This window comes from Hyaena hyaena, unplaced genomic scaffold, assembly GCF_003009895.1.
Source record: "Hyaena hyaena isolate Hyena2069 unplaced genomic scaffold, ASM300989v1 scaffold_130, whole genome shotgun sequence".
Lineage (NCBI taxonomy): Eukaryota > Metazoa > Chordata > Mammalia > Carnivora > Hyaenidae > Hyaena > Hyaena hyaena.
The window spans coordinates 2386698-2402870 of record NW_024080762.1 but is presented as its reverse complement, the minus strand read 5'-3'; positions in this window follow the sequence as shown (position 1 = coordinate 2402870).

Genomic DNA, 16173 nt, shown 5'->3' with positions numbered 1-16173 from the left:
TAGCCTCTGCATTTCTGCCTGTTGCAAAGGATGACCTGTCACTGCCTCTGTGCAGGACAACCCACCACTTGTGCACAGGGTCTTATCCCCTCTTCCCACTCAAGGACTTTGCATCTTTCCCTTGTATCATTGATTTTTCCATTTCTAGCGGATTATCCCATCGGCACACCAGTAGGTTGTAATGTCCCTTTTTATACTCACTGGTCACTCCTTCATGCCCTTTGCTGGCTCCTGCTTCTCTCCTTTCCCTCTTAATGTTGGGGTGTGCAAGAGCCCGGTCATCAGACTTGTTCTTTACCTTCCCTCACTCCTTAGGTGGTCTTACCCAGTCTCTTACTCATATGCTAATGACCCCAAACATTTATCTAACCTAGACGTCTCCCCTAAGCCAGCCACCTTCCTCCCATGTCCATTTGGACACTTACTGGAGAGGTCAAAGTTTGCATGTTCAAAATAGAATTCTGGATTTCCCACACACACACTCCCACCCTTTATATACCTGTCTTCTTTAGTTTGCCCTTCTCTCGGTCAAGGTTGCCACCATTTACCTAGATGCTCAGTCTCCTGTATGTTGTCACTGAGTTTTCTCTTTGCACTCCACTCCACATCTAAACCATCAATAAGTGCGGTTGCTTCCATCTGCCAAATACACACCAGATTCAACCACAGCTCAACATTTTGACATATTTAGATCTTTTCTACTGTCACCCATCTGAACCACCCCCATCTCTCTCTGGACCTACTCCAGGAGCCTCACAGTTCATTCCTCTGTGTCCTCTCCTGCTATCCCTCCCCCAGTCTACTCTCTCCATGGCCAGGCAGGAGATATTTTATTTTTTATTATTTTTTAATGTTTTTATTTATTTTTGAGAGACAGGGTGTGAGTTGGGGAGAGGCAGAGAGAGGGAGACACAGAATCCGAAGCAGGCTCCAGGCTCTGAGCTGTCAGCACAGAGCCCGATGTGGGGCTCGAACTCACAGACCACGAGCTCATGACCTGAATTGAAGTCAGATGCTTAACGGACTGACCCACCCAGGTGCCCTGCCAGGAAATATTTTTCAAAAGTGCAAATCAAGTCACGTCAAACCCTGCTCAAAACTTAGGATGAGATCAAATTCCTTTCCACAGCTGCCTCTCCCTCTCACCTTCTCCCTTGCCCTCCATTCTCACCACACCAACCTTTGTGCTTTTTCTCAGCCCACTAACTTTATTCTCACCTCATGGCATTCATACCTCCCCTACCTACTGCTTACGATGGTGTCAAAGATCTCCGCATCATCACATCTTCATAGAATTTAGATCTCAAGCACTTAGTATTACCTGAAAGTATAATGGTTATTAATGTGTTTGTTTATAATCTATCTCTAAGGCAATAGAATGCACATTTCATGGCAAGAGTTGAGTCTGTTTGTTCACTGATACATCCCTGGTGCCTGAAATAGCATCTGACACGTGGGAGAGACTTAATAAATATTTGTTGAATGAGTGAGAAATTACAATAGCTAGAATTTACTGAGTTTTTACTGTGTGCCAGACACTGTGATAAGGGCTTTCCATGCCTTGTTCCATTTCACTCCCAAGCAACCCTATGAGAAGTTGACCATTATTTTACTCAGTTTCACAGATGAGTAAACATCAACATAAAAAGATGAGGAAATTTGCCCAAGAAATTACACAAGCAAGGGATGAGAGCAGACCTTGGACCCAACTCGGTCTCACCACAGGAGACCCTACTGCCCCCATGGGAACTGCTCTCCTATCAGTTAAAGTCCCAGTGAAAGCAGTCCCAGATCCCCTGCTTACGAATTCTGCATGTGGCCGCCATAATGCTCCTGCTGGTCTAACGGGACTGGAAAGAGCCATCGTTGCTTAGGGAAGAGTTGTGAGGCTACTCTCAGCCTCCAATTCTCCTGCCCAGCCCCTGGAAATGGATTCGGATTTTGGTTGTGGGCAGGGGAGGGGAAGAGGAGGAGCACAAATAGAACGGGACAGAAGCAGTTCACCCGGAAGCTTAAATGTCTGAGCTTTCAAGTCTAGGCTTTGATGTGGAGCAGACGCCACAAATTTTCTGCTGTCGCCATTCTCCAGCTTCACTTTTCTCTTGCTGCCCTCCCTTCGTCCTCTTCTGGGCGGTGGTGTGGGGGTGGGGGTTCTCGTTAGGAGACGCTCTTGGCCCCCCAACCACATCCCCTGGGTCTGCCTTAGAGGTCGTCCCCCACCTAAGAATGTTTTCCTGGATCTCTCCAGCTGAGGGCAGTTTCCAGCCCAGGAGTGCACTTCCCCCTGGCGGGCAACAGGCCAGAGGTGCCAGTGGGCTGTGCTACGAGAGCGACCTGCCACCCCTGAGGGACGGGAGGTGGTGGATGGAAACCTCTCCCCCACTGCTCTCTACAGTGTGCTCCACTTCCCCAGAGGGGCCCCGGCGGGGCTGAGCGCCAGGGTCCACAGTGGTAATCTACTCATCAACACACCCTCCATCGGCTTTCCTTTCTTCCCTGTCTCCCCCCACCACCGCACCCCCTCATGTGCTTCCCAAGATCACCTCTCTCCTCGTCTCGCCCCACCCAAGACGATGTTTAAGCCATTTATGTTTGCTTTCCTCTTCTTCTCTGATTCCAGTAAGTGGTCTTAAAATCGTTTTATCAATGGAGTTTGACCCATACTTTGTAAAAAGGAAAAAAAATAGATGCACCTCAAGCATCTCCTTCTCCTAGGTGAATAGATGCACATAATTCAGAGATTCTTCACACTTCGCCCCTTCTCTCCGCAGCTGGGGTCTAGGGATCAGCCCAGGCCTGGACTCTGGACAAGCCACCCATCTCCGGGACTGCCGCGTCAGCCTCTGTTGACCACGGATTCTCACCTGTCTCCAAGGTTCTTCTCAAGTTCGCAAGGAGGGCAGGCACCTGGTTCTCTCAAGGGTAAGGTTGAAACAAAAGAGCCAGGGGTGGGATCCCGGGGCCAAGCAAAACCCTGAGCTGGCCCCTGACCCTGCAGCGGAGCACATCTCCCCATCCAGCGGGTCCTTGCTAGGGGTCGGCAGCCGGGGAAGGTGGTCTGTTTAACTCGCACCCTGAAAAACGCGTTGGCTACCTGATTGTGGCTTCCTCAGGGGTGGAGCGGATGGTCTGCCCGCTCATGCTGGGTTTTCCCCATGACTCCTTCTTTTGCTATTCCACAATAAGGCCCATCTGCCATAGCAACGCCTCCAGACAGCGGCACCATGCAGGGTGTTCCTTCTCAGCTGCGCCATGTTTCCTTAAAGAAACACACACCTGGAAATGGAATTTCTGGAACGGTTCCTGGATGCTCTCCAGAGGAACCCTGGCAACATGTGCAAATACCCTTTTATTTTCCAACACGGGAACACATATTTCCTATCTTTCTTTAGTGTGGAGGCTGCTCTCAATAACTACTCAGGTGACACATCTCCGGCTGGCAAGGGCGGAGAGGGCAACGACGCGAAAGCAATAGCTGTCAGTCTGAGACATGTCCACCAGTCCTAAGTGGGTTATGATTTTAATATCCCAGGGGAGATTATGAACTGGAACTCAAGGGAAAAAAGATGGAGATGAAAATTCTGGAGTTATCCTCAAAGAGACAGAATTTTAAATTATGAGAATGTGTGCAATCTCTGTGGAAGAGAAGAGAGAGAGGGAGAGAAGAGACAGACAGGAGGAGACCAGACCTTAGGCAGCTTGATCATGTAATTTGTTGCCCAAACTGGAACAAGTTTGGGAGAGAAAGGGGCCAATATTAATAATGACATTGGGGGGCAGGGGCGCCTGGGTGGCTCAGTCAGCTGAGCGTCCGACTTTGGCTCAGATCATCATCTCACGGTTCGTGAGTTCGAGCCCCATGTCAGGCTCTGTGCTGACAACTCGGAGCCTGGAGCTGCTTCGGATTCTGTGTCTCCCTCTCTCTCTGCCCCTCCCCCACTCACACATTTTCTCTCTCTCTCTCTCAAAAATTAACGTTAAATTTTTTTTAAAAAATAGTGACATTGAGACCTCAGATGGAAACCAGGATTATCTTGGGCACATATGGTCACTGAACAGTAGGGTCACCTCTGCTGAAGAGGCTGGGTGATGACTGCCATCAGCACAGCCCTGACATGTGTTATATGACAGCAAGAAGTGGCAAAGAGGCAGTTGCTTGCTATAGCCTAGAACATGTTTCCTTTTGGTAAGGTCTCCAGAGGGGCTGTCGTGAGCTTTTGTAAATTGTCTTCCCTTGGCCGGCGAGGTCCCCCAGCCTTTTGCTTGTTTTCACGTCCTTCTGTGGTGATGAGGAAGGTATGATGAGGAAGGACACAGGGGCGTGTGTGCTCTCCAAACGACTCAGGGAAAGTGGGGCAATGACTATTAGAAAATTGATAGAATTATCAAAAGACTATAATCAGCTATGTAAATTATTTAACCAAAGTTACAATTACATGATAAAAATTAAAAGTTTCTTCATATGTTATTAAAACTAACCATTACCACTTCCGTCTGATTCTCCTCTACCCCCAATCGAATTACAATCTCCGTTGGTCTCCACTTTGTTTCCAACCCAGTCCCTCTATTCTGTGCCTTCCTACCTCTTCTGGGGCCTTGACCCATATTTCTTTAAAAAATCATGTCTTGACCCTGACTCTCTGTTTCGACCTGTATCTAGAAGAATATAGTACCTTCCATTCCCCCAACTCTGCCTTTTCTCCATAACCTGGATTTCTCCCTAACCTGTGAAATCTGGATTCCTACCATCCTTATATCCTTTAAGTGTATCAACCATACGAAAGATTTCTAACTGATTTCATCCAGGTCAGGTTCACAGTAGTCTCACACTAGCTAAGCCATGTCTGAATGTCTGGTTCCTAAGGGGAAACAGTTATCAATCCTAGTAGCAAATGGATGACAAGTAGGTTAAAGTCAGTTTTTTTTAAGTTTACTTATTTATTTTGAGAGAGAAAGAGAGAACAGGAGAGAGAGAGAATCCCAAGCAGGCTCCGTGCTGTTAGTGCAGAGCCCGACACGAGGCTCGAACTCACAAACTGTGTGAGATCGTGACCTGAGCCAAAATCAAGAGTTAGATACTTAACCGACTGAGCCACGCAGCTGCCCCAACATCAGGTTTTAACTGGTCCTAACCAGGCCAAATCCAGCGTTCCTGGATCAGATTGGATAAGGCCAGTTCAAATAGTTTAAAACACTCCAAGTTAGGACAAATCAAATTGGGAGCAGTTCATGCTGATTGAGACCAGATAAGCCTGCTTCCCACTTGTCCTTACTGGGTCAGACCGACATGAATCACAGTGGGTCAGAAGGACGAAACTGGATTCAGCTAGGTGACACTGCTTCATATTAGGGGAAAATGGTATAAAATGATTCTTGGCGGAATGATTAATGATCCTTAACAAAGGGATTCTAACTAAATCCAACCAGTTTAAAGTCACAGTTGTGAAATGCGCCTAATTCAAACTGGATCAAATCAGCTTTAACATCAATAGTTTTACTTTTGCCGATTAAAACCAGCTTTGGGCCGTTTGAACCCGATCAATCTGTAAGCATTGCTAGCTGGCTTCAAAAATATAATAACTATGGAGGAGGGAAAAAAGAGATGGATAGGTTATAGATGCCATTACCCACTGTATCCTACTTACATTTTGCTTATATAGATCATTAAAAGGCATATTTTTTAAAAATCCAAAGCAAGCTCTTTACCGATTCAGTACAGTATTTGTAATGTTCATTGATCTATAGCTTACCCACAACATTAAGATGATTTCTTATAGGGGCGCCTGGGTGGTTCAGTTGGTTAAGCGTCTGACTTCAGCTCAAGTCATGATCTCGCAGTTCGTGGGTTCGAGCCCCTCTGCGCTGACAGCTCAGAGCCTGGAGCCTGCTTCAGATTCTCTGTCTCCCTCTCTCTCTCTGCTCCTCCCCCGCTTGCACTCTGTCTCTCTCTCTCTCTCTCTCAAAGGTAGATAAATATTAAAAAAAAACAATTTCTTGCACTGTTGAGTGTCCCAGTTTTCATCAAATTGGGGCAGTTTCTTTGCAAAAACAAAATAATTATTTTTCTGATCATCTAGAGATGAGAGTCCATCAGCGGGAGTGGACTTACCGCCCCCGCCCCAGCTTCGCTTTCCATTACTCCTGGTCAAGTGTGGTCCAGAAGCACACGACTTTCCTCTAATGTAGGTCATAAGGTCAGTAGTAGCCTAATGCTCTGCCACAACACTTATATCATTCACCTCGCTTCATTTCATCGTGTAGGCATTATCTCACATCATAAGAAGAAGGAGGGTGAGTACAGTACAATAAGGTATTTTGAGAGAGAGAGAGAGAGAGACCATATTCACATAACTTTTATTACACTATATTATTATTACAGTTTTACTTTATTATTAATTGTTGCCCATCTCTTACCGTGCCTGATTTAGAAATTAAGCTATATCATAGGTATGTCTAGGAAAAAAAACATATTAGGGTTCAGCACTGTCTGTCATTTCAAGGCCCCTGGGGGAGCTTTGAATATATCCCCTATGGATAAGGGGAGGCTACTGTACATGACCATGACTGACCTTCTCATGGTGTTGTTTTGGGGAGACCTCTTTTTTTTTCATAGGGACAACACCAAGATTTGAATAACTTTATCAAAAGTAATGAATGAGGAGCCAGAGCCACAATAAGACACATTCTCAAAGAGAAAAGATTTCCCCAGTTCTGTGAAGGCTCTGTCCCAGGTGGTACTGCTTCTATGGAAAATATGTGGGCTATATGAACTGCTGGCCATCCTTCCAAATCCTGAATATAACTCTCTAATTAAACGCCTTCATACGGTTTTCCTCAAAGAATTTCTGAATTGAACCTTCATTCGATATAGGGATATTGGACACTTTTGCTTAGTTCCAGACTTCCTGACTGATGGACCGTGTGAACATGGATGAACCCAAAACTATGTTGACTGCCTAGAAGTCACCTGAACTGACACACCATCATACTTATTTGCCCAAATGGCAAACCAGTACAGAAGCAGAAAGAAAAGATGTGGAGAATGAATGAGAGTACAAGTTACGCTGCAAGGAACAGTAAAACTGAAGTGGAAAGGTTATTTACGTGAACCACACTTATTTTATTTTTAATATAATTTATTGTCAAATTGGCTTCCATAGAACACCCAGTGCTCATCCCAACAAGTGCTCTCCTCCATGCCCATCACCCATTTCCCCCTCTCCCCCGCCCCCATCCCCCCTCAGTTTGTTCTCTGTAGTTAGGAGTCTCTTATGGTTTGCCTCCCTCCCTCTCTGTACCTATTTTTTCCCCTTCCCTTCCCCCATGGTCTTCTGTTAAGTTTCTCAAGATCCAAATATGAATGAAAACATATGATATCTGTCCTTTTCTGACTTACTTCACTCAGCATAATACCTTCCAGTTCCATCCACATTGCTGCAAATGGCCAGATTTCATTCTTTCTCGTTGCCATGTAGTATTCCGTTGTATATATAAGCCACATCTTCTTGATCCATTCGTCAGTTGATGGACACTTAGGCTCTTTCCATGATTTGGCTATTGTTGAAAGTGCTGCTATGAACGTTGGGGTACATGTGCCCCTAGGCATCAGGACTCCTGTATCTCTTGAGTAAATTCCTAGCAGTGCTATTGCTGGGTTCTATTGTTCATTTTTTGAGGAACTTCCACACTGTTTTCCAGAGGGGCTGCACCAGTTTACATTCCCACCAACGGTGTAGGAGGGTGCCCGTTTCTCCACATCCTCGCCAGCATCTAGAGTCTCCTGATTTGTTCATTTTAGCCACTCTGACCGGTGTGAGGTGGTATCTCAGTGTGGTTTTGATTTGTATTTCCTTGATGATGAGGGACGCTGAGCATCACTTCATGTGTCTGTTGGCCATCTGGATGTCCTCTTTGGAAAAGTGTCTGTTCACGTCTACATGAGTCACATTTAAAAGACATACAGTCCAAGCCCTCAGATACCTACTCCATCTATTCTGTCTAGGGTTTATAGCCGTATTCAGTGTGTCTTCCATTATTCTGTCTTTTCTGGAATTCACATCTTCTTTTGCTTCTGAGATCACTGATCTTTTGCTACATGGAAAATACTATCTTTATATGAGGCATTTATGGCAAAAAAAAAAGTTGCATTTAAAAATTTCAGTAACAGCTCTTTGTTATGGCCCAAAAGAGTTAGACTGTCCACATCCTATTTTCTGAACCTACAATTAGAGGCATTTTTTCCCAAAGACAAATTCCCAAAGGGATACATTCACACTAGGATTGAACCACAACCTCATAAGGCTTGCATAATACTCTCAGTGGTTTTTTTCTTGTTTGCATCCTCCCCTTTCACACTAATGGGGGGATGAATGCTCTGAGAAAGCCACAGGCCACAGGAACTCTGAGATTTTGAGCTTGAGTGGCCGGGAGAAGGTGCCCTCCACGCAGACATGGAGTGCGGAGTGGGAAACGGGATTGGGGGGTGCGGGTGGGGGTGGGGAGAAGGGATAAGTTCTACGCTCTGTTCATAACACACTGCCAGGAAGAGACTGCCAAGGAAACGGGGTCCTGGGCTGAGGGCAGAGGTCAGGTTTAGGTGGTATAAAGAATCACTCCCCAAGAAGTTATCATGGAAGATGTGAGGAAGAACATGCTGACGGGAGGGAAGAGCACGCAGCATGGCAAGAGAGGAGAGGCCAGGGCTGGTGCCTGTGCCCCCCACGGCCCAGGGCTGGCCACCACAGGGCCGCCCCGCCGAACTCCCCCACCACGGTGCCTTCCTAGCCTTCCTGCATTTCACTCCACTCCCCAGAGCAGAAGATGCTCCGCGTGCTTACACAAGGGGTGGTGGGTGCTTTGCTCTTCAGAGGCCTGTGAGTCCCAGGCTAAGCAGGGCCACATGTTTGCCATTGCTGTCACAATCACAACACCAGTGGGAAGGGGACGCGATTTGTACACTGAGACTTAAAGTATCTGCTGGCTTTTCTTTCTTTTCTTTCTTTACTTTTTTTCTCTCCTTCCTTCCTTTCCTCCCTCCCTCCCTTCCTCTTTCTTTCTTTCCTTCCTTCCTGCCTTCCTTCCTTCCTTCCTTCCTTCCTTCCTTCCTTCCTTTTCTTTCTTCTTTTGTTCATTTCTAAAACTTTTTTTAAAAATATTTTTTATTTATTTCTAGGAGAGAGAGAGAGAGACAGCGTGAGCAGGGGAGGGTCAGAGAGAGAGAGGGAGTCACAGACTGAAATAGGCTCCAGGCTCTGAGCTGGCAGTCAGCACAGAGCCCGACGCGGGGCTCGAACCCACGAACCGCGAGATCATGACCTAAGAGAAAGTCGGACGCTTAACCGAGTAAGCCACCCAGGCGCCCCTTCTTTCGTTCATTTTTAGAAAGAGAAGTCACATTCCACTGGCCACAGCAAGTCACATGGCCACATTTAACTTGGGGACAAGGGGACAGGAAAGTTAAATCCTCTCTTGTCCCTATGGGGGAAATGGAGAAACTTAGTAATGACTACCCAAATCACGCCCTCAAGAATTATCTCTGCTTATGAATTGAAAAACTCAGACTCCATTAAGTCACTTTTCCAATGCCGCACAGTTAATAAGTTAGCCGAGCAAGGATCCAAGTGTCTGCTTGTTTAACCGTAAAACCCACGCACCTTCCGTAAGTCACACGTGTCCTCTTCATGAAGCCGTTACACAGAAGGTGGTTCTTATTAGCTTCAAAGGAACTTCAGATGCTGACAAGTGAAAAGTCTGACCCCCGATTAAAGTGAATCTTGTGAAAATGTGTTTCTTTTCTCTCTCTTCTTCAAACAACCTGTTTTTTTAAAAAGGAAGAAGAGGAAAACAGAAAGAAGAAAAGAAAAATAAGGAAAAAAAAAAAAACCAAAACCATGAGCCTTGGGTGAACCTCTGACCTTCACCACAATATCTAATTGGATGTCAGGGCGATTTGGTTTTTTACTCACCGTGTGGTATTTTCCACTCACAGAACCGGGTCAGAAGAAGTCTGTATCTTAATCTACACACTTATTCGTGCTTCTGTTTGCTCTCTGCTTGGTCCCGTCCCCTTCGCTCATCCTGTGGAATGTTCCTGTGACAATGGAAGAATGGCGAGACAGTTATCCAGACAAAACGGACAGGCCAAGTACTCAGCCCAACTTCCCTCAGACTTAGAATTCTAAGTGGGGAGGTGGAGGCACGAGAACACTCCCAACCCATTTCCCCACTTGGGAGAAGTCAGCAGCGAGTGTGCAGTCCCGCTCTACAGATGAGGAAACTGAGGCGCAGAGAGCTTAAGTGATTAAAACAGACTGAAATAAGCTGTCATTGTTTGGTTCTGAATCGTAGCTTAATTTCCTGTCTACACCACACTGCAGCCTTCTGTGTTCCCTTCGACTCCAGGGAAACGCGCCCGTGCGTCTATGAGCTGACTGGGGGAGCTCCGCCCTGTCTAAAGATTTCTGCCTTCACATGACTTGCTCTCTAGTGGGTTATGGGAGCAGCTGCGGCCCTTTGCCAGAGACGTAAAGGTGAGGCAGTAACCCCACCGCTCAGGCCCTTGGGCCCCGGAAGCAGTAGGCCTCCCAAGGTTTTAGAAGGAATCCTTCTCAGAACTCAGAACACTTCCTGAACAAACTGGAAACCACGGGAGAGTTCCAGGAAGAGGCATAGGCGGTAGTAGCAACTTGGGCTCCTTCTGCTGGCCTGAGCCTCTGCACCAGCCCATGAGGGAGACTTCGCAGTGTTCTTGTTTTAACTCCAAAGAAGGTAAAAACACCACTTGACTAACAGTGCTTTGGGTAGGGCCTGAAATGCTCAGCCTCAGTGTGTATGAGATTCGGAACTCAAGGTGATGTTAGTGGTTTCGATGGCTGTTTCTGAAATCACAAGACCTCGTTTCCTCCATCCATGGACTTAGGAGGGGTGCATATGAAAGATACCATTTCAAATGCAGCTTGAAATTAAAAAAAGAGAAAGAAGTCACATACTTCTCTGTGTATGTCATCTTTTCCCAGATGGATCCAAAATGAGCCACATCGTTTCCCTGTTGCAGAGTTTCTGAGAGAATCATAGATCTGAGAGCTGGGAGGGGCTTCAGGCCTTGGGGTGTGCCAGCTAGCCCCCTTTCCTTCCGCCAGGTATAAATATGTTCTTCCCATTTTATAGACGAGGTCACTGCAGTTCTGAGAATGGTGATTCCTATGATGACATGGCCGGTGGGTGATGCTGGTGTAGAGGTTGGAGGGGGAGGGTTGCTTGCTTTTACTGCACAGAACTGCCCCTTGTAGGCAGAAGATCCATTTATCACACGCAGAGCAGTGAGATGGGAAAGGTTCAAGGAAAGAAAAACCCACAGAAAAAGGAAAAGGAACATAGGAGCCATGAACAGCGTGGCCGCAAAGTCTGGCAAGACGTCACAATTGGCACCCAGTCGGGTCTCTGTATGCTGAAGAGAGGCAAGATGAAAATAGGCAAGGTGAAGCAATGAACTTGGAGGCTGACTTTGTGGCCCGAAGGGCCCTGGGTTTATATATGAACCGTATCTGGCCAGCGTTCAGTGGCTATGCAGTGTCTCTGAGACTTTATAAAAATTAATTAATTCAACAAGAAAGCCAGTTTGCCAAAGAGGGAAAATTGCCAGTGAGGTCAAGGTGATGGCAATTTCTGGCACAGTGTAAGCTGATTAGCCTCCAACAGAGAAGCTGTTTGCTGCACGGAGACCCCTAACCCCCAGGCCATCTTGGAGGCTTCCAGCACAGGCCACAAGGTCAGCAGGGGCAGTGGGTGAAGGATTAGGCCATATTAGGAGAGTCTCCCAGGAACAGGGGAAGGCAAACACAGGGCATTCCTTTGGAATGATGGATTTGTTTTATTTTGCATTTATTTTTTCATTACAAGAGAATTGTGGAATGATGATTTTGCATTACCTTTTTTTTTTTTTTTTAATAACAAAGGGGATTTTTTCCCCTCTCCCTTTGGATAAACACAGATTGATCCTGTCAGATCCTGCTTAAACCCCCTCAGAGGCTCATTTGAAAGTAACCCAGCTTACAAAAATGGTCACAAGCAGCACCGACCTTTAACAGACTCGCACAGGACAATCTCCCAATCATTTACAAAACGATATACTTCTATATTGGTGGATTAATGGCCACTCCCTAAAGCTGTCCCCTACCTTCTTCCGCTCTGGAATCCCGGACCCCCCCAATCCAGTATCTAGGACCCCACTCCTATGCCTCCAGGGCTTGGCGTAGTCAGACCTCAGCCCGTCCCCTCCACCTCCCTCTCTCTGTCTTGGGTTCTGAGTCCCGGCCACGTTCCCCTTCCTTCTACTCCATGTGTGCGTCACGCTTCTCTCAGCGGCTTTGCAAAGTGTGTTTCCTTCTGTCTAGAACAGTCTCTCCCACCCTATCTTCTTTTTACTTGGCTAACTTTTCTCTTCCTCCCTGTAATCCTTCACTGTGAGCTTCAATCAGTATAGGTTGGGTGGACGAATAAAAAGATCAATCAATCGTGTTTGAGAGGAAGCACTTGCAAGTGAACTTCTTCCAATAGACGACGATTGTCTTCATCTAGGTAATCAGTTCCAGGAGGAGAAAGGGAGCCTGTGAACCTGGCGGCCAGCAGCTCCGCTTTCTTTCTTGCTCAGTGTTGCCCCTCCCGGAGAGAAGCAGCTCCAATCTGGGTGATGCCTTTGGGCTGTGAGTATTATCACTTGCGAAGAGGGAACAGAGAAATAATCTGAATATTTGGGATTCCGAAAGTTGCCTTGTACCAGGTAATACGAAGTTTCCTATCTCCTCTGACCAGACAGGATAAGAAGGAGAAAGCGCAAAGGGAGAGAGGGAACGGGAATTGGATAATGTGAAATGTAGCCGGTCACCTCTGACGTTTGATAGGAGACCTCAGTATGCCATCCAGAAGCCGTTTTGCCTCTGTCTTCCTTCTCTTGCCTCGTTATAGATTATAGGTCAGGTACTTGGGGCTCAGTTTTTAGGCTGACGTCCCAGATCCCCTGGAGGAGGAAGAGAATGAAGTGAATTAATGAGGCAAGCAGGGCAGGAAAGGCTCCTTAATACTCACCCAAGGCACTTAGAAACAGCTTAAAACATCCGACAAGTTTTCAGCTCACAACAGGTTGTGTTGTGTTGTGTTGTGCTTGTATTTTATTGCGCTTCCCTTATTTCCTTATTATTCGCCGGGCACAAGCTTGCCTTGACTTTACAGTCTGCAAAGGTTTACAACCAAGAAAATAAAAGGAGCGATTCTATAAGCATTGTAATGGACCCTGGTACCTCGCTGGAGCCTGAAATTAGGGGTTTGATATGTGTCTGTTTCCTTTCCACCCCCAAATGTTAACGAAGTAGGGATAATGGAGGGGGTTCCTTCCCTTCTGCGACACAGCCCCCTGAAATGCCATCAGGGTGAAAACACTAGTGTTTGTCAAGAGCGTAAAGCGGTGTTTTGTCAAAGTGTAGTTTTTGGAAGTCTGGCCCCGAGAAATGTCCTGCTGGTAAAAGCGCTCGTGGTTGGTGCTTATCAGCTGCCGTGTTACTCCTAAGTCTCCCCCACAAAGGTCTGCTTGTCCTGAGTTCCTTTCCGACGGTCTGTTCGCACTCTGTTCCTACTCCAGTTCCGCGTGCTCTGAAAGGCCAGGACATTGCTGTCAGCAACATGTCACTCTTCCTCAAGCCTTTGAGAGGCTTTCCCGCATACCAACCCCGTGCTCCAGCCTGGGGCCCCTTGGGAGGACTGGCTCACCGACCACCCACGCGGGACGTGGTCCCAGGCAGGGGACAGACTTGGTGGGCTGGGGCAGCGGAAGCCTTCCGTGGGATGACCGGATCATTTGTTGTCACAACCGGGACTAAACGGAGTGACGGGGGCACTGTTAATTATTCTTCGATAATTATGCCAGGACCACAGGTATAAACGAGGACTGTCCTGCTATATACAGAGCTGACACACGACAGAAGAGTTACGTTTTGTTCGGCCTGTCATTTTAGGACGTACGGGCAGTAATTACAGGGGAAAGGTTTCAGTTCAGATGGAAAGGGGCTTTCGAGCAGAGAGCCTCACTGACGGTACGAGACTTGGTCCCTGCAGATTCTCAAGAGCATAACTAACGACTCACGCTCTGAGATGTTGTCTATGGGAGACGCTGACGTGCCAGGAAGACACCCCGGCTAGGTGACCCCAACTGGCTTGGGGCCCCTCCTCCTCCTCGCCGTCTTTATTGGTGAGGGTTCTTACCTCACACACGGGGACCAAATCCTGCCAGTCTGATCGACACACACATCCACACTTGATACAAGTACAAATACAGCAGGTCTGGAAGATGAAACCCTGACTGTTTTAGCGTGAATAATATTCACTGGCACCTATGCATAATGTTTTTGTCTAAAATGAGATTGGAGGGGCGCCTGGGTGGCTCAGTCGGTTGAGCGTCCGACTTCAGCTCAGGTCATGATCTCACAGTTCGTGGGTTCGAGCCCCGTGTCGGGCTCTGTGCCGACAGTTCAGAGCCTGGAGCCTGTTTCAGATTCTCTGTCTCCCTCTCTCTTTCTCTCTCTCTGCCCCTCCCCTGACTCGTGTTCTGTCTCTCTCTTTCTCTCAAAAATAAATGAACGCTAAAAAAACTAAACAACATTAAAAAATAAATAAATAAAATGAGATTAGGCTTCACAGTATGGCCTTGACTTTCTTTTTCTTTCTTTTTTTTTAACGTTTATTTATTTATTTTGAGAGAGAGAAATAGTGCAAGTGGGGGAGGAACAGAGAGAGGAGGAGAGAGAGAGAGAATCCCAAGCAGGTTCTGACCTGAGCCAAAACCAAGAGTCGGGCGCTTCACCGACTGGGCCACCCAGGCACCCCTGGCCTGGTCTTTAAATAAAGAGATCATTCTGTGACAGGTCAGCACAATACTGCCACCACAATCTGACCACGTTTGAAGTGGATCAGAATCAGTTCTGAAGAACCAGCCTCGGTCCGCTGGGTCAAGCCCGCTTGATAAAAACTGTACTTCGGTTATGCACGATGTTAACATTAAGGGAAGCGGACAATAAGGGAACTGCTTGTACTGTTCTCGTAACTCGTCTGTAAGTCTGAGGCAGGTTTTTACAAAACCCCTATCCTTGTTCTTCCGGCCTGTTCATGGGGCCCCCACCAGCTGAGCTCCCCTCGGCCTTGAAGACTCGGCTCCAGAACATCCTACACGTCTGCTTCCCTCCCTGGAGTCTTCAGTCTTCTGCATATTCCCCCAGCCACACCACCTACTAGAGTAATTTCCCGGCTGTACGACGCCTCCCTCACCTTGCGCTGAGCTTCTTTGGGACTGGAACGTTTCTTCATTTCATTTCCTGCACTCTGTGTGTGTCTTTTAAATGAATCATTCCAATTCGAACAACCTTTATTTTGCTTCCGTTTTGAGAATTGTGGCAAAGGGACACTTGGGTGGCTCAGTCGGGGAAGCATCTGACTCTTGGTTGTGGCTCAGGTCATGATCTCTCAGCCTCGTGGGTTCGAGCCCCTCGGTGGGCTCTGCACTGGCAGCTCAGAGCTGCTTGGGATTCTCTCTCTCTCTCTCTCTCTCTCGCCCCCCTTCTCTGCCTCTCCCCAGCTTGTACTGTCTCTGTCTCTCTCAAAATAAATAAACTTAAAAAAATTGTGGCAAAATACGCATTACATAAAAATAACCATTTCAACCATTTTTAGGCATATAGTTCAATGGCATTAAGTACATTCCAATATTGCCTAGATTTTCTATCATTTTAAACAATTTAAACTGGTCGGAATTTACTAGACCTGTTAGAGCCACTTAACATGGACCCAGGGGACCCGTGACACCCAGAACTAATTCAATCCCAATCCCACCAGAGGCCTCCCATCAAAATCTGTTTGATCAAGCGTGGAATTGTTTCCTCCCATTAGAACCAGCGCCGACCAGTCAGAACCGGCTCTGCCCAGGCTCCTGGCCAGGGGCAGGCACTCAGAGTTAGTTTCCTTTCTTTGGCCTGATCTCCTGGGTTGCCACTTTCTCTCCGTGAATTTTTTTTTCCCCCAGGGGCTCCATGCACTGTAGCTCTCCTTTCTGTTCCCATCCCGGGTGCCTGGGGCAGGGACCTTGCCTTCTTGTTGCCACGGCCACCCATCCGCCATCGTCACTGTCCCCCT